The 23,197-nt window shown below is 34.6% G+C and overlaps 1 protein-coding gene and 1 pseudogene across 4 annotated transcripts in view; one reads left to right on the top strand and one right to left on the bottom strand.

The window, feature by feature from the left end:
- TMEM135 (transmembrane protein 135) overlaps window positions 1–23,197 on the top strand; it is a 264,255-nt gene that overhangs the window by 190,394 nt on the left and 50,664 nt on the right. The window lies entirely within an intron of this gene.
- LOC115893615 lies at window positions 11,640–12,128 on the bottom strand (annotated as a pseudogene).

Raw genomic sequence — 23,197 nt, 5'->3', positions numbered from 1 at the left:
TGAATGGTTCCAACTTGTCATAGCAGTTAATCTATAGACTATATGGGACTGATTCACAATAGAAATATCTTAAATAATCTGATGTCAACATTGTGCAGCATGGCATTTTTAGTTAGAAATCAGTGCAAGTCAGAGTTTATTGTTATACTTTAAACATTTAGAAACATTATTTCTTTTTGCCATTTGAGAATTCTAATCAATTCTCTGTGAAGGCATAAATAAATGATTTTATTAGTCTCAAGGTGTAGATTTAGTTTATCTATTTAAGAAAACCAGGCTATTTATTGATTGGACAACCTGCAAGTATTGAGTGAAAGACTTGTGATTATTCTTGAACATTTTTATATAAGTATACCTTAGTATATTAGAGATAACTTTAGCAGCAAATAAAAAACTTTTGATCTTGACCTTTAAACTATTTACTGGTTTTTAAGTGAAAGGTCTTTAATGTTAATTAGGTTCTATGTTTATTTTTAATTTTTAAAATTTTTAATTTTTACAGGTATGTAGTAGGTGTATGTACTTACGGGGTTCGTGAGATGTTGTGATACAGGCATACAGTGCATACCTAACTGTCATATCAGAATAAATGTTTCATTGCCTCAAGCATTTATCATTTCTCTGTGTTGCAAACATTCTAATTATATTCTTAGTTATTTTTAAATGTGCAATAAATTGTTGACTGTAGTCACCCTGTTGTGCTATCAACTAGTAGGTCTTACTCATTGTATCTATTTTTGTACTCATTAACCATCCCCACTACCCTCCACCCTGCCCCACCACTACTTTTTCCAGCCTCTGGTAACCCTTATTCTACTCTCTATCTCCATGAGTTCAATTGTTTTAGTTTTTAGCTTTCATAAATGTTTGCCTTTGTGTTCCTGGCTTATTTCACTTAAAGTCCTTGAGTCTCATCCATGTTGCTGCAAATGATAGCCCTTTAAAAAAAAAAAAAAAAAAAAAAAGGCTGAATAGCATTCCTTTGTGTGTATGTACTGTATATTTTCTTTATCCATTCATGTGTTGATGGGAACTTAACATTGCTTGCAAATCTTGGCTATTGTGAATAATGCTGCAATGAATGTGAGAGTGCTTGATATCTCTTTGATATGCTGATTTGCTTTCTTTTGGGAATATACCTAGCAGTGAGATTGCTGGTTCATATTGTAGTTTGTTCTTTGAGAAACCTCCAAACTGTTCTCCATAGTGGTTGTACTAATTTACATTCCCATCAACAGTGTACAAGGGTTTCCTTTTCTTCACATCTTCTCACAGCATTTGTTATTGCCTGTGTTTTGGATAAAAGCCATTTTAACTAGGGTGAGATGATATCTCATTGTAGTTTTGATTTATGTTTCTCTGATAATCAATGATGTTGAGCACCTTCTTATATACCTGCTTGCCATTTGTATGTCTTCTTTTGAAGAAGTAGCGTAATTGTAGTGTAATTTGAACTCAGGTAATGTGATTCTTCCAGTTTTGTTCTTCTTGCTTAGGATAGCTTTGGCTATTTTGGGTCATTTGTGGTTCCATGTAAATTATATGATTTTTTTTTTTCTATTTCTATGAAGACTGTCCTTAGCATTTTCATAGGGATTATACTGAATCTGTAGATTGCTTTGGGTAGTGTGGACATTTTGGCAATACTGATTCTTATAATTCATGAACATGGAAATCTTTTTATTTTTTGGTGTCCTCTTTAATTTCTTGCATCAGTGTTTTATAGTTTTCATTGTAGAGATCTTTCATTTCTTTGGTTAATTCCTAGGTATTTAATTGTATTTGTAGCTGTTGTAAATGGGATTACTTTCTTGATTTATTTTTCAGAATGTTCACTGTTGGGATATAGAAATACGACTGATTTTAGTATGTTGATTTGGATCCTGCAACTTTACTGAATTTGTTTATTCTAATAGTTTTTAGTTGAGTCTTTAGGTTTTTCCATATCTATCATCTGCAAAGAAGGATAATTTAACTTCTTCGTTTCCAAATTGAATTTCATTTCTGTCTCTTGTCTGATTGCTCTAGCTAGGACTTTCAGTACTATGCTGAATAACAGTCGTGAAAGTGGGCATCCCTGTTGTGTTCCAGATCTTAGAAGAAAGGCTTTCAGTTTTTTCTCATTCAGTATGATACTATCTGTGGGTCTGTTGTATGTGACTGTTATTATGTGGAAGTATATTCCTTTCAGGTTTTTGAGGGTTTTATCATGAAAAGATACTGAATTTTGTTAAGTGGTTTTCCAGTATCAATTGAAATGAGCATATGTTTTTTGTTTTTCTTACTGTTTATATGATGTATCACATTGATTTATTTTTTCAAAAAACCAACTTTTCATTTTGTTGATCGTTTTTATTTTTTGTGTGTATTTCACTTATTTCTACTTTGATATTTATTTTCTTCTGCGAATTTTGGGCTTGGTTTGCTCTTTTCTAGTTCTTTAAGGTGCATTGTTAGGTTGTTTAAAGTTTTTCTGCTTTTTTGATGTAAGTGCTTATTGTTATAACTTTTCTCTTAGTACTGCTTTCACTTAGTACTGATTTACATATGTTAAACCATCCTTGCATCCCTGGGATAAATCCCAGTTTTTCATGATGAATTATCTTTTTACTGTGCTGTTGAATTTGGTTTGCTAGTATTTTGTTGAGGATTTTTGTATCAGTGTTTATCAGATATATTGACCTGTAGTTTTCTTTTATTGCTATGTCTTTGATTTTGGTATCAGGGTACTACTGTCCTCATAGAATGAGTTTGGAAGTATTCTTTTCTTCTTTATTTTTTAGAATAGTTTGAGTAGGATTGGTATTAGTTCATATAGTAAAATTCTGCGGTGAAGCTATTGGGTTCTGGGCTTTTCTTTGCTGGGAGACTTTTTATTACAGCTTCAATATCATCCTTTGTTGTTGGTCTATTTAGGCTTTGGAATTCTTCATGGTTCAATTTTGGTAGATTGTATGTGTCTAGGAATGTATTCATTTCTTGAAGGTATTCCACTTTATTGGCATATAGTTGATCATTATAGTCTCAGGAGCATTTGAATTTCTACTGTAATTCAGTTGAATTACATGAGTTGCACTGTCTCCTTTTTCATCTCTGATGCATTTCTGCATTTTGCTAGTTATTCTGGCTAAAGGTTTGTCGATCTGTTTATCTTTTCAAAAAACCAGCTTTTCATTTTGTTGATCTTTTGTATTTTTTGTGTGTATTTCTTTTATTTCTACTTTGATATTATTTTCTTCTGCTAATTTTGGGCTTGGTTTGCTCTTGCTTTTCTAGTTCTTTAAGATGCATTGTTAGGTTGTTTGCTTCAAATTTTTCTGCTTTTTGATGTAGGTGCTTATTACAAACTTTTCTCTTAGTATTGCTTTCACTGTATTTCATAGATTTTGGTTTGTTGTGTTTCCATTTTCATTTGTTTCAAGAAATTTTTAAATTTTCTTCTTAATTTCTTCATTGGTCACTCAGTGTATTGTTTAATGTCTATGTGTAGTTTCCAAAGTTCCCTTTGTTATTGGCTTCTACTTTTATTCCATTCTGGTCAGAGAAGAGACTTGATATGATTTCAAGGTTTTGAATTTTTTAAGACTTGTTTTATGGCCAAACATATGATCTTAGGTTCTTTTAAAAAAATTGCTTAAAAATGCATAGGAACCTAGTCTAAAAAAATTAAATTATATACAGAATTTAGAGGTTAAAAGTTGTACTTCAGAGTTAGGAGATGTGCCTTAAATAATTAGATTTTATTGTAAAGGGATTACTTGCAGCAATGCAGAAAGTGAATTTGGGATTTGGAGGGGATATATCACAGGTAATAGGGGATGCTGTTGCAGTTATCCAGCAGAGAAATGGTGAGGACATGACCAAAGCTTATGGCAATGATATGGTGGAAAGTAGGTTTATCTGAGGTGTAAGGATTGCTGCTTGGATGAGGAAGAGGAAAAACGCTGGAAGGTAAGCGAATTATAAAATAGGAAAAATGTGTGAACATTGAATACAAGCTTTGCAAATACTGAGGCTGATGTGCTTTTATGACATTCAGCTAGAGAAATAATGGGTATCAGTTGGGTATTCAGAGCTCAAGTGATAAATCTGGGCCAGGGGTAGAAATTTAGGAGTTACCAGCCTGTAGATATTAGTTTAAACCACACAGGTTGATAGTGTTCTGTAGTGAGAATATGGAGATTAAGAAAAAGGGTTCCAAGTATGGACTGGAGAATCTTGATGTTTGAAGCATAGGCAATAGGAAAGGAGTCAGTAAAGCAGAGGCCGGAGTAGTGGCAAGAGGCGTTATAAATACCTTGTTAAATTTAGGGTCTACTATTAGCTGTCACACTAGCTGTCTGACTTTAGACAAATTACATAACTTTACTACACCTCATTTTCTTCATTATGAAAACTGTAAATTAACATGTGGGCCTCATAGGTAGGGCTGTGAGGATTGAATATGACACAGTGTCTTTCAAATGTTTTTGATGTGACCCAAAATAAGAACTGTATTTTATATATTATGATTATGTTACCATATATACATGTATATATATATGTATATAAATTTCTCAGAAAAATACTTAGCTTCCTACATGTGATATATTTGGATATTTTCTATTCTAATTTATGTTTTTAAAAAGCTGCTTTGACTCACTGATGGATAGCAGCCAGTAGTGAGAAAAAACATGAACTAAAATGCATGAGCACCTAGAACAGTGACTGATCACTTAGCAAACGCAAAGTTAAGAGTAGTGATTGTTGTTTTTAAACCAAGAGAGAAAGTTGACTAAAATACAGAATTTCAGTAAGGACAGCATTATCTTTATTGTTACTCTTCTAGATGTATCTAGTAAGTGAGAGGTAAAAAGTATTCATCTGCAGTCTGATGGTCAGTGGTAAGCTGCTAGAGAAATTTCTATAGTTGGGTTAGGGTAGTGGGTTAAGAAATAAATGTGAAATAAGGAAGTAAGAGGGAGTTTAGTAAACTTGAGAAGCTTGAGAGAAAAAGATAGGGCCGTTTGTTAGAGGATTAAGGGTTTTTCTTTTCTTTCTTGTCCCCTTCCTACCCTCCTTCTCTGTCTTTCTTAGACTGGAGAGACTAGACCTTGGGAAAGTTTAAGTGAATAAGAGAAGATTGAAGAAGCAGACAAGGTTGATATATTGGGGAATGGGAACGAGAATAGAGTCTAAAGTCAGGTCCATAATGTCAACATTTAGGGGTACATTATTAAAATTGTCTGGGAGAAATTATTATAAATGGTTAGGAGGAAATTAAAATGGTTTGGAAGCCTTGCACATGTGTTTTAAGTGAACGAGGACTGAAAAAAAGTAGGAAATAGAAAAATCTAATGCTCGTGGCTTTCTAAATACATGGTCTTTCTTAAAATGTAATTTGATTTCTTATAAAAATAGACATGGAGCTGGGCACAGTGGCTCATGCCTGTAATCCCAGCACTTTGGGAGGCTGAGGTGGGTAGATCACCTGAGGTCAGGAGTTCAAGACCAGCTTGACCAACATGGAGAAACCCTGTCTCTACTAAAAATACAAAATTAGCCAGGTGTGGTGGCACATGCCTATAATCCCAGCTACTTGGGAGGCTGAGGCAGGAGAATCGCTTGGACCCGGGAGGCGGAGGTTGCGGTGAGCCAAGATCACACCATTGCACTCCAGCCTGGGCAATAAGAGCAAAACTTGGTCTCAAAAAATATATATATATATATGTGTGTGTGTGTGTGTGTGTGTGTGTATAGAGAGAGAGAGACAGACATGGACATACATGAAGCCATTATTCCTCAGAAGATATATACAGATGAAATGAGGCACTTCTGTTATTGGCAACCAAACCTGTGAGTTTACCAAAAATGCAAAATTTGTTCAATGAAAGGAAGTATTGAGATTGTTAGGACTGTTGCTTTCCTCAAAACAAATGGAAAAGATGAGAAAACATGGGTTCATAAATGTTGTGAATCATTTCCTTTGAGAATACAAAGCTTATTACACCAAGTCACATGACTGTGATCTGACTTTATTGGTAGAAAAAAATTTGCCTGCTCATTTGTTGAGTGTACTCTAAGAATGAGAAACTTGTGGCAAATCTGTTGTCATTTTTTTACCTGTCAGTCTTTGAGGTAGTTGTGCCCAGATAAAGAAATTACTCCAACACTTTATAATGAATATAAATTGTTTTAGTAGACGGCAAAGAGAAATATTGTATGGAGAAACAGCATGAACCTAAAATGCAACCCCTTAAGGTAAGGACTTAATGGGACACGATCATGTCAAAAATGGCCCATTGCCTTTCAAAAACTTGCAATAAAAATGACATTCTTAGGTGGTTTTAAAAATGTGAATATTTTATTTGTTATTTTCACTGATGTCAAAGTTCAAAAGTGGATGACATTCATATGTTATTAAATCAGTGGAAAACTCACACCACTAATACATTATTCATTGCTGATGGTCTTATCCTAGTTCTACAATAGTTCTCAGAGGTTCCACTGGATATAGTAGCCTCTTTGTCAATCAAGATGGTTGTTTGAACTTAAAATAAAGGATGAGCCATATATATATATGTAGCCTGGTGTACATTTCTAACCTGATGCAATTTTAACCTGTTAGCATTTTAAGGTAAATCAAAGTGGCACTGTGTAATCTTATTTCTCTCTAAGTTACAATTTACCTAGAATTTAATAGTAACAATCGTTGTCTCATGAAAAAGTAAATTTGTTTCATGTTTTATAAATTCTTTTTATATTATTGACAAAAATTAATAATTCTTATAAATTCAGTTTGCTCTTTAGAAGTTATGAGAAATGAAAATAAATTGTTGTTGTTTTGAAAATGACAGTCCACAGATTTTAAAAAAGCATTTTTTTAATAAAGCATTTCTGTTTTGAGCAAGAAGGGTGTCTTATATATAAAATCTGTTACCTTTGCGGAAGTCTCAGCATATCAAACATTCATACATAAAAGAAATGATTATGATAAATTTCTAATAACAGTGGCGAGGTTTTAAAATAATTTGGGTATTTTTTTCCTTGACAATGTCAGTAATAGTTTATTAGTATTGGTGATTACTAGAGGGAGTTTTAGGTAAAACAGTACTCGGTAAATGTTTGAATGAATGATGCTCAGTTAAAAAAAATTTAAGGATTTGAAGTAAAATTTTTAGCCTTTCAGAGTTTTCATTGACTTAATTAAAAACATACACGTGTTTTAGGAGGTTCCATGGTAGAACAGAAATCATACAGTCTTCAATGCCATATATAACAGACCCCTCTTTAGGTTTTCGCTCTACCACTTACAAACTCTGTGGCCTTCAATAAGATACTTGGCTTCTTTCATCTTAAATTTGTCATGGATAAAATGATCCCTGTGGCTATGAAAACTTAGAACAGATAATCCTACAAGAACATAATATTTTTAAACATTATTTATGTTTCCAAGCCCATCTTTAAAAGTCATTCAACCTATAAATGAATCTATAAAATATAGTTGAAGTACAGTGCCATTGGTACTGTAGAAACAAATAATATTTATGATAATATTTCTTTGGGAAAATACATTGATGTCCAGTATGTTAGCCCTATAGCAAAAGGACTGGGAATTATCCAGATGTGAGCTACTCCACAATCCCATATTTGGAGCTAGAGTTCAGCATGTGGGGGAATGAGGAGTGATGGGAAGAAGGACAGAACTGGAGATCTTAGTGGGAGAATGGTTAAAAACAAAATAAGGGCTGGTGCAGCAGCTCATTCCTGTAATTCCAGCACTTGAAGAGCTGAGGCAGGAGGATTGTTTGAGTCCAGGAGTTCGATGCCACCTTGGACAACATAGGGAGATCCCATCCCTACAAAATATAAAATAACAAAACTAAATAGGTTAATACTACAAATTGAGGAGCCAAAGGATTGGGATTATGATTTAAAGTGGAGCTTTTCCTTTCATTTCTCTTTTTTTCCCTTTCTTCTCAATTTCTTCCCCACTCTGACTAGAGGAATTTGGGACAGCACAGTAAATGGGACTGGACAAAAAGGGATCTTGGAGTGTAGAGTGGAGATTGGCAGTTCAGAGCAGGTAGGGGTGGGAGGAAGAGGACAGGGCAAAGAAACAAATATGTTGGCCCTGAATTTGCAGAGAAGCAAAATTCTGCCATCCTTCCCTCTATTGCCAGCCTTACTCTGAACTAGTTGTTAGTGTATCCATTGAAAACTGGATTTAAAAAGCTAGAAAGATTAAAGTGAGTGATGAATGAAGCCAAACAAGGTATCCAGTTTTTCTTCATTATTCAGATCTTTCTGGACATGTTTTGTCATAACTAAATAAAGTCACAGGTGACTCTTAAAGTATCTGCAGGAGCTAGGCATGGTGGCACATGCCTACAGCCCCAGTTACACAGGAGGCTGAGAAAGGAAGATTGCTTGAGCCCAGGAATTCAGGGCTGTAGAGTGCTACGATTGTTCCTGTGAGTAGCCACTGTACTCCAGCCTGGGCAACATAAAGGAGAATCTTGTCTCTTGAAAAAAAAGTATCTACAAGCACTTTAAAAAATTATTGTAGCCAAAGAGCTGCCATGCAGTTGGCCTTCTTTCTTTATAGTTGACTGTTTCTCTCTCTGCCTGTAAGGAAGGAGTGAAGGTGAAGAGGAGGGAGGGTTAAGAGGAAATGGTTGCTAGAAGCAGTGAGGTAAGAGGAGGTCTTCAGTGTTTATCTAGAGTAGCCCTTTGTATTTAAAGGATATACATTGATTTTGTGTGTATCTTCAATGTAGCTATAAGACATTATTTTCCCAGAATTTGCTAGTATATCATCTGGTTGGTAAATTACAAAACTGGAAATAACTTTTTAACTTTATAATGAAATACATTGATGTTTAAGGGATCTATTACAAACATTGACTTCAAGACCTGCCTATTACCCCAAGGAGTAGGTTACTCCCTGTCTCCATGTAAGGACAACCTTTTAATGGATGTCTTTTAAAATGAGATTTGAAGTTATAAACTTATTTGAATTTACTTTTAAACTAAATGTCAGTTTATGTTTAAATAGCATTAGAGGATCCATTATATTGGTCAAAATAAGTGATTCCAACTATATAAACTTATGTAACTTTATACCTCAGTTTTAATTACAGCTAATTCTATTTCATTTAGGCTTGAGATGTAAATATAATCTGATTTTGAAAATGTGAGATTAAAGTTATTTGGAATAAGATACAATTTGCAAATTATAAATAAATACAGAAGTTGGAAGCTATTCGCTATGAAAAGATGATAAAATGCAGATACCTTAAAGAATTAACTTTTGGGTTTGTTCACTTAAATTATGTTGTAATATGTAATATGATTCTTTAAAATATTTTTTAATTTGGGAATTTATGATGAATATAAAAAGATTCCTTGAGAATGAGGAAGCTTCATATTGAGACATGATGCCCTGTGAATTAAAGTCAATAACTGGAGTTTTGTAGAGCATTTTAGAGGACAATGGCCTCAAATTAAGATTATATTCAAGTGATTTTTGGGGGGGCAAAAACATGTCTTTTGCTCATTGTGGAAAATTGAGCAAATATGACTGAAAAAAATAATAATTATCACCCATAATCTCTTCTTTCAGAGACAAGTAACTACCAGTTTTGTTTATATCCCTTTAGTCTGTTGGCTATGCCTCTGTCTGTTGGTCCTGCTTGCCCTCGCTCTTCCTCCTTTCCTCCCTCCTTTGCCCCTTTCCTTCCTCCTGCGCCCCTTTCCTTCCTCCTGCCTTCACTTCTTTCCTCTCTCCTTCCACACATTTATGTGTGTATTGGTGTATGTGTGTATATATGTCTTTCAGCTTCTCAAATGAGATTATATTATGTAGGCTATATGATTATATGCCTTTTATTTCCATATAAACCCTAGGAATGGATTCTGATACTAATCTTCAATTCTTCACTAAGAAACTGGTGATAACTCTTAGCAATGTTGAGTGTGACTAAACATCCAAACATTATATCCTTTCAAGTTCTGGTATCCTCTTTTGCATGCTAAGATGTCTGCTTCTTGTTTAAGGAGCATTATTACTAATCACAGAAAGTTCTTAGATGAGACTTTGCTGATACGGCTGCTCAAATTTGAAACAGTTAAATTTAACCATTTGCTTTACTACTTATGAGGCGCTGTAACTCACTGGGCTATGCTGTAACTCACTGTGTCTTTCTCAAGCCGGAATCTTTCTATTATATTCTTTTATTTAAGTTCTGTGTCACAGGTAATTAAAAGACACTATAGTGTAGTTGAGAGGGAACTCTGGAATCCAGCTGTGTTGGTTCAAATCCTTCTCCATCTTACTTGTTTTGTGACCTTGGGTAAGTTACGTAGCCTCTTTGTGCCTCACATTTCTCATCTTCAGTGGGGATAATAATAGTACTTACCTCATGGGGTTATTGTATTGAATGTCTACTGCATAGTAAGCACTAAATAAATTTTAGTTGTTTTTATTATTTAAATCTAAGCTGCAAAGATCATATTTATATGATTCTATTTATCAAAAATATCCAGAATAGAAAAATCTGTAGAGATACAAATTAGATTGTTGGCCTAGGGGAGTTGGGGGTGTAGGGAATGACTACTAATGGGTAAGGGTTGTTTTTTTTAGAGTTGATGAAAATGTTCTAAAAGTCATTGTGGTGATGGCTGCACAAGTCTGAATATACCAGAAACCACTGACTGATACACTTTAGATAGTGAATTGTGTAATATGTCAATGGTCTCTCAATAAAACTGTGAATATATTTTTAAATATAAGTTTGGCACATTCTTGATCAAAATTAAGTCACAAATTGCCAGATACAAACTGACCACAAGCACGTACTTTCTATGTCATATGTACGTCTAAGTCCTTTGCTAAGAATACATTCCAATTTAGTTTTAATATAAATTACATTTATAGTCTTTAGAAATATAATCAGTCAATAACTTGATTATATTTTGAGTGTATATTATATATATTTGATTATATATTGATATTGATTATATTTTGCAGAACAATTATTTTGCTGTATTCTGTGTTTATTTTGGGAAAAAGGCTTTTTTTCAGTTGGAATCACTTTTAATATTTAAATTAAAAAAGTGAGCACTGAATTCTGTTTTTTTAAACACACAGACAAAGTCTAACAGCCACAATGTGCAGAGGAAAGGAGCTCCTGCCCTGTCTTCCACAGTCCCCATCCTGTGGCTGAAGCTGCAGCCAGTCTCTTTCCTCTTATACATAGGGATTCATTGTGGCCACTTTACACCACAGTTGTAATGCATTTTGTCTGTTTTACATTGTGTGCATGTCCCTCCCCGACAGCTCCATTCTTTAAGGAAAAAGAAAAAAGAAAAAGAAAGCAGTCATTAATAGTCAGGGATACATCCCTCCCACTGGCATCAGTTCCTACCCCACAGGGGAAAGTGAGATCTTCCAGTTAGGAGCAATTTTGTGAAAGGAGTATGTGGCCAAAGTTGGAATGACCATCTGTGTGGCTGCACTCTGGTATCAGAGTGAAGACTGAGGTAAGTCAGGATAGCGTGGAGGGCACAGTTCCAAGTTAAGTCTCTTCATGAGACAATGTGGGGAGATTTCTCCCCACCAGGTTTAGATGGATCAATGTGCCAAAGTTAAAAAAAAAAATCAAATAATCAGCAGTTCAAACACTATTGAATTTCAAACTTCTCCCACCGAGACAACTCATATATGGCAGTAACAATCTAGATCTTTCCAGGAAGTGAAGGTAGAGCCCCTTGCATTCCTCCTGAGAGCCCTGTGTTAGGTCCTAGAAGTATCTGCTGCGATTGCTGCTGTTGCTCCATTTGCATCTTCTCAGTTTCAAAAACAACGGGAAGAACCAGGATCATAAAGGAAGTGTTCCCAATCCACATGGCTGCCCTGGAAAACCCGTACATTTTTTGAGCCACAAAGAGGGAGAGAAAGAAGAGGTTCGGGCTGCCGACCGGACCCTCTTCAGAAACATCACCGTCAGGCCCCATCGTCTCTCTGACAAGGTCTCATCTAGCTCCTTCTCATCCTCCTCCTCCAACTCCTCCTTAGTCTTCTCCGCGTCGCCTTTTGATAGCAATTCCTCCGGGGACAGGGGTTCCCCTGCGACAGTGGCGGCCATGGCTGTAGGGTACACCAGAAGTGGAAAAAAAGGATAGGGAAAAGATATTTCCAAACCACTGTGCTTGCCATGGATAATTTTTTGAATGAATGGCAACACAGAAGGAGATTTTATGAGTGTGTATGTGTATGTGTGTGTGTGTGCGTGTAGAACGAGAATACACATACACACACACACTACGTATATATAATATCAGGTTACATTTTTTTCCTCTTCCATAGTCTATTTTAGACATTTTTAAGAGTTAGCATAGATAGCACAAATGGGAATTATTTGACCTTATTCCAGTCTACATCCTTAAAACTTCAAATAAAACATCCATATTTGGAGGCTTATTTTTCACGTTGTATGGTTTCAGTGAATGGGCTCACTGGGAGAGAAAGTATACCATCTATATACAAGTTCATCTAAAATTTACAGCAAAACAGAATATTTTTCCACCATTATCAATTTTCAGCAGATTTTGTTTCAGATGTGTGACTGAGTCACTGAGCCAGGAAAGTGTTTACCTGCAAAGTGAGCTAATAGAAATGGGAGAAGCTTTTAAGTTCTAAAATTTCAGTCATCTCTGTCTAGCGTCTTCCCTAGAGGAAAGAGAAAGTGGGTCTCTTCCCTTTTTTATTTTCCCTTGTTAATCACAAAGCCTCTTTGTACTGGTAGGGCCTTGATGGTGGCTGAGTGCTGGCTGTTTATCATGTTACTGTCATCCTCAAATGCAAAATATAAAGAGGAGGAGAACACAGCTTTGGGTTTTCAAGCTTTGTGACAGCTTAGGACCTCTGAATCTCAGCTGCTCTCAAATGCTTTCTAAAGTGATTTGATCACTGGAATGGATTATGCAATTTTTATGGTTTTGAGCTCTTTGGGCATGTTCAGAATAAGAATGATATTAAAAATCAGACAGTAGAGAACAATTGAGCTTATCAAGTTAGATTTCTTTTATTATCGCAAAAGCATCCAGTTCTATTATTGGAAACACAATTGTTATCTTAACTTCTGTTTCTTCCTTGAATGTTAAAAATATTTGTTGTATGTGATAATTCCAAATACTAATATTGTATGAACCTTCTTTGCAGGGTGTCATTGTAAGATATTTTCAGAGATTCTTATGAAAGATAAGGCTTTCCTTATCTCACTTTTGAAAACCACCAGCAACTTCTACTGTTATGAAACACGTAGAGACAATTGTTATAGCAAGCCTAATGTGTTGAAATTATTTGAATGATAAGAAGTTTATAATCATTAAAATTCTGGTCACTTTCCTGAATTTGTTATCAATTTTTTTTGGATTTGTATCACATCCCTTACAATTTTCTATTACATTGTAATGATTAATAAAACTGTGTGAGTAAATACGAGTTAGACTGATGGAGTTTTTACCTTCTTAAAATAAATAGGCCTAATAAAATAGGGCATTAATTTTTTATTGTTCTTTGGAAAAACAGAAATAGTACTGATAAGGATGAAAAAGAAAGTTTTTTTTTTTTTTTTTTTAAATCAAATGAGGTATCTCTCTTTATTGGTTCCTAATATGCAGTTGTTGTTAATAAACTGTTACAAATTTAAATGTCTGATGTAAGGGCTATAAAGCAGTTCCCAAACTTTAACATGGGTCTTTTAAAAATGCAGATTATGATTCCGTAGGTCTGGGGTGGGATGTGAGCTTCAGTAGTTCCAACATGCTCCCAGGAGATGCTAGTCCTGGTCCTCGTGTCACACTCTGAATAGTAGAGCCGTAAGTCACATCAAGAAATAACTTCTGTAATTGTCTTTAAAATCTGTAATTTTTAAGAAATTCCAGAGACTTTAATTCCACTGCTTCTCTTGGCAACCTATTCTAGTAGTTTACAACAAGTAGAGTCTAGACATTTTTCTCAACATCTTAAATTTCTGTAATGGGAATTTTCTCAGTTAAAACAGAAAATAGCTATTCATATAATTACTTTAGAAGGTCAAAGATTATCAGGTCTCTTTCCCCTCCCTCTTACTTTCTTCTCAGCACCAACCTCCTTTAATAGTTCCATATGTGTATTTTGCCAAAATACATATTCTGCCTTGATTTATTACCCAGTTTTAACTACAAATCATCTACATGGGTTAGAAATCATGAGTCTGTTAATTATTTAGCAGATGAATTGATAAAACAGAGACTTTTCTTATCCAAAATTTCTCATTAATGTGTGAAACAAAAAAATTAGAAGTCTCTTCCATTTCTTTTTAAAATTTTGTTAATTGTATAAATAATACAGTTTCGTTTAAAAATTCAAACAATGCAAAAGTATAATAAAAATGGAAAATTCTCACCCCTTTATCTACCTCCCTCTTTGTAGTTCTCTTTTTTTAGTTGAAACCATCTTAACAGTTTGTATATATCCTTCTAGAATTCTTTTTTTTTTGAGACTCATTTACACTGGAGTGTAGTGGCACAGTCATGACTCACTGCAGCCTCAAACTTCTGGCCTTAAGCAGGCCTCCCACCTCAGCCTCCCAGGTGACCGGGACCACATGTGTGCACCACCATGCCTGTCTAATTTTTTACTTTTGTTTTTTAGAGACAAGGTCTCCTTGTGTTGCTCAGGGTGCTCTGGAACTCTTGGGTGCAAGGAATCAGCCTGCCTTGGCCTGCCAAAGTGTTGAGATTGTAGGCATGAGCCACCAGGTTCAACACAGAATTATTTCTGTACATACCTATGTACCTATGTTTATATTTTTAAAAATGAGATCACACATTATATATTGTTCTGTAGTGTTTTTCTATTTAATAATGCATCTTAGGATTCTATCCAAATGTCAGTACGTATAGATCTGCCTCATTGTTTTTAGTGGCTTCAAAAAAAAAAATCTATAAATAAGTGTTTAAACCTTCTCAACAGACATTTATACTATTTGCAGGTTTTCATTGTTGCAAACTGTACAACCATGAACATTGTTTTTAAAATATCTTTGTGCTCCTGTTCCAGTATTTCTAAATTTTTGTTACTATTTGTATATTATTGATAGGTGAGATGCTTAGCTACAGATAGATTCTTTGGGTCAAATGTACTAGACATATTTAATGTTAATAGATATTGCCAGATTGGCCTCCAAAAAAGGCAGTATCCATGTATTTTCACTCCAAGAGTGCTTATTGATTCCTACATCCTAGTTCACATTGGTAATTTTTATCTTTTTGTCAATCAAATCATCTAAAATGTAGGTAATACCTCATTTTTGCTGTACTTTGTATTTCTCTGATAACTAGTGAGGTGGAACACCTTTTCATCGGTTTATTAGCCGTTTCAATTTCCTACCCTCTACCTATTTTTTATTTTTAAATTTGTCGCTCTGATTTGTAGGAGCTCTTTACATGCTATTAATGTTTGTTCTTTTCTGTTATATTGTTAAATCAATCAGCTAGTATAAACACAACCACAAAATCTGAATGTCATATAACAGCAAGCCAGTTGTCTGGCCAGCTCTGTTTCATGCTGCAGGTCTGTGGGGGCAGTTGGGGAAGTTCAGGTCCCCATATCTTCATTTTGAGCCCTGAGCTGAGGGGACAAAAATCTATGCAAGGAAGGCTGTCTTCATAGCAGTAGCATGAGATTTGTTTCTATTAACATTGTCTACAAAATATGGATACATGTATACATTAACGACTTTATTTCAACTTAGTACACATAAATATCTGCTCATTTACCAAGATTTTTTTGTGAGTATGAGTTGCCTAGGTGGAGTTCTGAGTTGTTTTTGTTTTAAGATATTGTCTTTCCAAAGCATTCAACTCAGTTTTCATGGAGGGGGAGGGAAACTTTCTTCCTTTTCCTTTTATGTAATATGTAAGCCAGTTACATAATTACATTAAGAAGTACAACTGACATGAACACATTTGGGGACAAATACAGCTGAGTCTTGACAAGCATATAACAACTAATATGAAGAATATGTGGTCCTATTTGGAGTAGTGTTTTATTTTTGAGTAATCAATGTGCACATTAGAATATTTACAGAGAAAATAAGGAAACTAAGATAAATTTGTCCTATTTAATCTCTTAAATGGAGATTGGATACAATAACTGTTACTGTAAAGAGCATATTTTGAAAATATTTGCAAAGTTCTGATTCTTCATATTTTGTTACTGCAATATCATCATCACTGTCCTCTTCTCCATTCCTTTAGAATTTTTTCCATGCCTTAAAGCTGTCAAGATTTGGCTCCTACCATTCTTGTTTTGGCTCATTATTTATCCTAGTAGAGCCGGACTTCACTCATACTTTTGCTTTAGGAACTGGTTGACACATTTGACATATATCTTGATTCTTACATATTAAAAGTAACTGAAGTTCAAAAAGTCATAAACTGTAAGCTGATTTAGTGTTCTTTTTAGTCTAATATGTTGCAACATTTCATAAATAAAAGTGTTATTCTCTAAAGTGAATAATACCAATACTTAATGTTTCATAGGATCATAGGGTTTTAGAGTATGAAGCAAATTAGAGATTATGTAATATAGCATTGTCAATTTTCTGGTGAAGAAAACACACTTGAAATATTTTTGTAGCTTTTCCTAGATCACACAGCAGTTAGTGGCAGAGACAGAAGTGGAATTTTTGCATAATTTACTTTCAAATGCCAGTAATTATTTTAAAACAATTGAATATTTTGAAATTTATGTGAGGGACATGGCAAAAGACTCAGTATTATTTTTGTATTTGTAAATACCACATTGTGATGGCAAGCCTTTTAGAAAGGAAATATGAAATTAAATGAAGGACCTATAAATTAAGGAAGATAGAAGCTTGGTAAAAAATTTCCTAATGCATATTTTGGATTTTATATATGATATAGTTTAAACTGTAGTGGAAATATTATACCATGTCATGGAACGCTTTATCTTTCTATTTGAAATAGTAAATATTTCTAATTAGTGCCATTAAAAATTTTTGAAATTCCTTTATTGTGACTAGGTTTTAAACTAGAAAAGAGGATAAAAGTTACTTTGTAGTCAGATGTCTATGATCTCTGTCTTTGTTTCAGTCAGTCTCTCTCTTTTTTCTCCTCTCCTCCCTCCCCATCTCACTTTGCTGTACTTTTCTTTTTTTTGTTATTGTTTGTTTTCTGCTTTTACTTTAATTTATAATGTTAAGGAAGTAACTAGTAATCCACTATGGCACCTAACATTATTAGTCATGTCATTTTACGTGTGACAAATATGTAGATAAATGGTATTTCAGATCCAAATTAAATTGATGTTACTGTTTATATATTATTGATAGTTTCTTTTTAATAGGAGCTATACTTTGCATTAGCATATATTTATAATCTCTTCTGATCTTTTATCATGAATTGATCACTTTTTCTTATGAAATGTATTCAGATATGTATTGAAGACTTATTTGAATGCAGTCTGTACATTTTAAGAATTTCAGCTGTTTAATCTCTGCAAGGTAGTTCCAGCCTTAAGCTCACTGTATATAGTCAGTTGTCATTTAAATTCAATCTTCTAGATCTGTCGTAGGTTGAATTTTTCTGACTTCAGAAAAATCTTAAACTTTATTCTTTATTTATTAGCTTTGAAGGCATTATCTTGCTTCTAGTATTAAAGTTCATTTTGTTGAGAAATGATTTACTAGATTTTTGAAGAGACTTATAAAAAGAGATTGTATGTTATTTTAAAGCTATGAACTTTTTGAAATTTCATGAGATAGGTCTGAAATTAATTGTAGAATATAGTTATAGGTTGTACATTCTTATTTGCTAGAGTAAATTGGCCACAATAATAATAAGCTACAATTAAAACATGAAACTTTGACATAAAGAAGAAATTGGAATGTTACTCACAGCTGTTGTAATAAAAGAGATTGACTAGACATGTATTGTCTATTCACACTTAGATCAGCTCTTTTGGAAGGAAGAAATTTAGAGCTAAAACAAATAATATTTATTATTTATTTATTTATTTATTTTTTGAGACGGAGTCTCGCTCTGTCGCCCAGGCTGGAGTGCGGTGGCCGGATCTCAGCTCACTGCAAGCTCCGCCTCCCGGGTTTACGCCATTCTCCTGCCTCAGCCTCCCGAGTAGCTGGGACTACAGGCGCCACCACCTCGCCCGGCTAGTTTTTTTTGTATTTTTTAGTAGAGACGACATTTCACCATGTTCGCCAGGATGGTCTCGAACTCCTGACCTCGTGATCCGCCCGTCTCGGCCTCCCAAAGTGCTGGGATTACAGGCTTGAGCCACCGCGCCCGGCCCAAATAATATTTAATGCTCATTTTATAAACTGATAGTGAGAAATATAGCTAGAATCCAAGATTTTTAGTCCTACACATCTGGTTGTGATGATTTTGGAATCTTTACACTCTGATAATATGTCTTTGTTATGATTTTAGAATATTTTCTGGTCAACTCATTAAGCAGATATGGAAACAAGTCCTGAGTCAGACCAAGTTCCTATCATCCGTGGAGAATAGTGGACTCTTTTCATTCTGAAAGAGAACAATTCTTTGGATGGTTTCAAGGAGCCATTTTACCATATTGCATATAAATGGAGTCTATTACTCCTCAATGTTTTCTCTTCTCTTCTTTTTCCTCTCTTCCTCCAAATTTGTTTCCTTTGTTTGAATACTGTGTCAGGCCAAATTTTAATAAGGATCTAAACACTTCTGGAAAATAATTGGTAGGCACCTTCTATGAAATATTTGAACGTTCTCTTAAAGATGAATTTAACCCAATTGGCCACCATTTGATAGCATATTTAAAGAAAATAAAAGACAAAATAACTTTAAAATAGTGTTTAGATGGCTTATATAATGCCAAATTACCTCTGAGATAAAAACAGGAGCACAGGGTATTTTGTATTTCATTTAATCCCCTAGGTCATAGCTTGTTATTAAACATTGTAAAGAAAATATCAGTGATCATTGTATGCACTGAGTCAATTTATTTTTTATTGAGAATCTTCCTAGTTTTCTCAGTGTTCCTTGAGATTCTGAGAAGGTTAAGATCTCTTTACATGCATGTAATTTGTAGTCATATACTGAGCTGTCGATCTGTTAGACTTATAGCTAAAAGGTTTTCTTGAAATCCTTTCTGTTTTTGAACAAAGATTAAATGTTTTTCATGACTCAGAGTAATGAAAAAGGAAATATTTATTTTGAGGATAAGCCAATTTATATATTATTGGACATTGCACAGACCACCCAGGCCTGAAGCCTACTGTTTATAGTTAAGGATTTTAAATCTACATATGCTTTTGAGGAGCCAGAGTTATCTGTGTTCCAACTAGAAAGTTTTGTGTCTGCAAAGGGTAATAATTTAATGTTCTCCACCCCTAAGTCCCTCACCCTTGGCTGGTAAAATTCTTGTCAAGATTATTTTATTTCCACAGGGGAAAAGGCTTCTTTGGACCTCAGTAATAATAATATTGCGAAATTTCATCTATCAAAGGACTGATGTTTTAATATTGTTGGAAAACATTAGAGTTATATTTGTCTTCAAAATCAGTTTGTTTGAATGTATATGTATGTATATATAGCAGAATGTAGCTGACTTGTTTTTAGTGCAAATTTCTAGTTTCTTTGAAGGTTTATTTTCCTGGCCATCAAACTTTAGAATTCTTCAAGGATTGGTTCTAGGCTCGCTTATTGTCTCTCTTTTTTCATTGTAAATAACTTATCCCATGCTTGTAGCTTTAACTACTATCTAATGCAATAGGAGGGGAGAAAAGAGAAAATGGTGCACAACAGAAGTTATCAGACATGAACCTCCTCAGCTTCCCATTAGAATGTCATATCTGTTAGTTTCTATGGTTCTCACTAAAGCAGGAGGCAGGGTCTTTGCTGAAAGAAAGGATAGAGGGTCAAAGGCCTGAAGAGAATTTATGTGGTTTGAAGTACTTGTTTTGTATAGATAGAGTAAAATGACAGGCCTACCTGGGCTGTGTTCAGGATCGCTTTGAGTGTGGTGATTATGTTTTGTTGTGTGGTTTTCCCTAGCAGTACATAGTTGCCTCATTATAGGCATGGAGAAAGTGATTAATTTCATCCAGGGTTGGAGTTTTGCCAGGTGGAGGTGATGGAAGAACTGAGGAGAAAGGAGCTTAGGGTGGTAGAGTGTTTCCTAGGGTCATGGAATTTAAGCTGGATAAGGAGGATAGTGAGAAGAAAGTATTGGAAATGGAGAGAAATATGGAGCTAATGAATCGGAAGTGTCTTAAGAGTCCAAAGAACTCTGCTGTAAGTGGTAATGAGGTCTAGTTATACATTAATATAAAATATGTGTTATATTATTAATAAGTTAACAAAAAGCAACATTAGAATTTTAGTTCCTTCATGGAGAGGGGATGGATGAAAAAATTATCATCTATTTATTTCATTTATTTAGATATATAGGAAAAGATAGATTTTGAGCTGAGAATGTCCTAAATGGTAAGTAGGAAGTCACTTTCTAATTTCCTTCTTTTACACAGGATAAGCATTCTAGCCAGCTTTCTCTAAAGAATGGAAGACTTGCTGTATCTGATTTCACATGATTGTGGGGGCTTTATTATATAGTAAAAGAAAAACAGAAGTGTTTTTGTGAAAAAAAAAACATTTCATTGGAAAAGTATTTTTGTCCACGGAAGATAATAGTAAGCATCAAATAGTTATTTAAGCTTATTGTTTTATTCAGAGCTTGGATTTTGTGATCGTTTTTTGTGGTACACTATATAAAACCTTCATGAAAGTAGAGAATTGTATACATGATATACATTTCAAAAACTAATGCATGAAACTAAATGTCATGATCAGTTTTCTTTTTTTTTTTGAGATGGAGTCTTATTCTATTGCCCAGGCTGGAGTGCAGTGACATGGTCTCCACTCACTGCAACCTTCACCTCCTGGGTTCAAGTGATTCTCTTGCCTCAACCTCGCGAATAGCTGGGATTACAGGTACCTGCCACGACGCCCAGCTAATTTTTGTATTTTTAATAGAGACTGGGTTTCACCATGTTGGCCAGACTGGTCTCGAACTCCTGACCTCAGGCAATCAGCCCACCTCAGCTTCCCAAAGTGTCGGAATTACAGGTGTGAGCCACCGCGGCCATGATCAGTATTCTTATTTCCCTGTAAAACATGTGCCCTGTAGTACAGGACAAGTAAACAAAGTCCTGGTCACTTGTTCACTTTCAGGGGAGATTAAGTACCTACTCTTTTGATCCCTGCCCTGCCCTCCCCTTCCCCACTCTCTTCCCTTCCCCCTCTCTTCCCTTCCCTTCCCTTCCCCTCGCCTCCCCTTCCCTCCCTTCTCCTCCCCTCCCCTCCCTTCCCTCCCTTCCCTTCCCTTCCCCTTTCCTTCCCTCTTCCCTTCCCTCTTCCCTTCCCTCATCCCTTCCCTCTTCCCTTCCCTCCCCTCTTCCCTCCCCTCTTCCCTCCCCTCTTCCCTCCCCTCTTCCCTTCCCTTCCTTCTTTTTTTTTTGTGTGTTTGTTTTCTGTTTTTTGAGACTGGGTCTCACTTTGTCCTCCAGGCAGGCACTCGCCCCAACACCTGGAGATTTTTTTATTTTTTTTTGTAAAGACGGGGTCACCCTATGTTTTCCAGGCTGGGTCTCCCTATGTTTTCCAGGCTGATCTGGAACTCCTGGGCTCATACAATCCCCCCACCTTGGCCTCCCAAAGTGTTGGGATTACAGGTGTGAACCACCATGCCAGGCCCCTGCTCCTTTCTAAAGATGGTCTGAATATGAATATTTACATGTCTTACACGTTGTATACCCTTTGTCTGTCAATGATTGCATTTTAGATGACTTAAATTATGATTTAAGAATTTAAACTGGAATGAGATAATCTTCTTAATCTTTATTTTAAGAGTGTATTAAGAACAAAATTTAAATCTTTAGGGTTAAGAATATTGAATGGATGCTCATGGATTTAACAAATAATTCTATTTTGTCTCCTATTTGCTATTTTTTTTTTTACTACACAATTAGTAAACTCAATTTACTAATATTGTCAATATTCTTTATTTGTTTTGTATGTTTTGTTGCTTGTGGAAACCTGATTAGAGCTTTTGAGAGTGTATTTCAGTCAGAAGTGATTTATTTTGTGTATTTAAGCTAGATTCCAGCTGTTTGAAGTTTTTCTTTTAGAAGTCTAAGTTTCAAATAGCATCTAAATTGAAAAGACGGTTCTGCTTAAGGTGCCTATCCTAGTCTTTCTTAAATAGTTTAAATTCTTTGTTTTTCTAAGTTTCTCATAAGTTTATTTAGATTTTTACCTTAAAAAATTTGTTATAGAGGTAGGATTATAGGTTTTCAAATTCACTTTTAAAAATGGCTAGTTTTAAGGAAGGGGTGTGTGTTAAAAAATTACTTCTACTTCAAGAATTTTGATTAGCTAAATTAATAGCATTCAGTAGGTTGTCTGTAAGAAGTCCTACAATATATAACTAAAGAACATTTCCTTAGTGTTTCTAATTCAGAGGTTACATCCTCTATTAATATGAAGAGGAATGAAATCATTCCCACCATATGATTTGTCATTTTTACATTTTCCTCTGAAACTAAGTAAGACTTTTTGTAGCTCTCCTGTACTGCAAAGCATACTGTTCTTGTGGAGAAATAAGAATATTGATCATGACATCGACTTTCTATAAACTATTGCTTTTTTATATTAGTCACCAAAATGTGAGCAATTTTATACATAATTTTGACTTACAGGACTTATCAAACTTTTCCTGTTTATTATTAAAATTGAATTTTATAAAAATCATAATGCATAAATTTAAAAAATGTATAAAACAATATTTTCCAGTCAGACATGAGCCGTCATTATTCTTTGGATACAGATTGCTGTGTATTTTCTCTCACAAGTTTTTTTTTAAGAAACTTTTTCAGATTCAGATAATATATACCTGAAGGAACGTCTGAATAAATCATAATTCGTTTTGTCTTCATGTGACTCACAATGATAAAACACTTTTCATGATACTTGCTATTTCAGGTTACCTATCAATTTACTTTTAGAAAGGTCATTATGATTGCTGCCTTCTTGACTATAATCTTTAGAAGAAAGACCTCCTTGAAAATTATATACCACCACCAAAAAAATG

This window comes from Rhinopithecus roxellana, chromosome 15 (genome assembly GCF_007565055.1).
Source record: "Rhinopithecus roxellana isolate Shanxi Qingling chromosome 15, ASM756505v1, whole genome shotgun sequence".
NCBI lineage: Eukaryota > Metazoa > Chordata > Mammalia > Primates > Cercopithecidae > Rhinopithecus > Rhinopithecus roxellana.
This window is presented reverse-complemented; position numbering and strand designations above follow the sequence as displayed.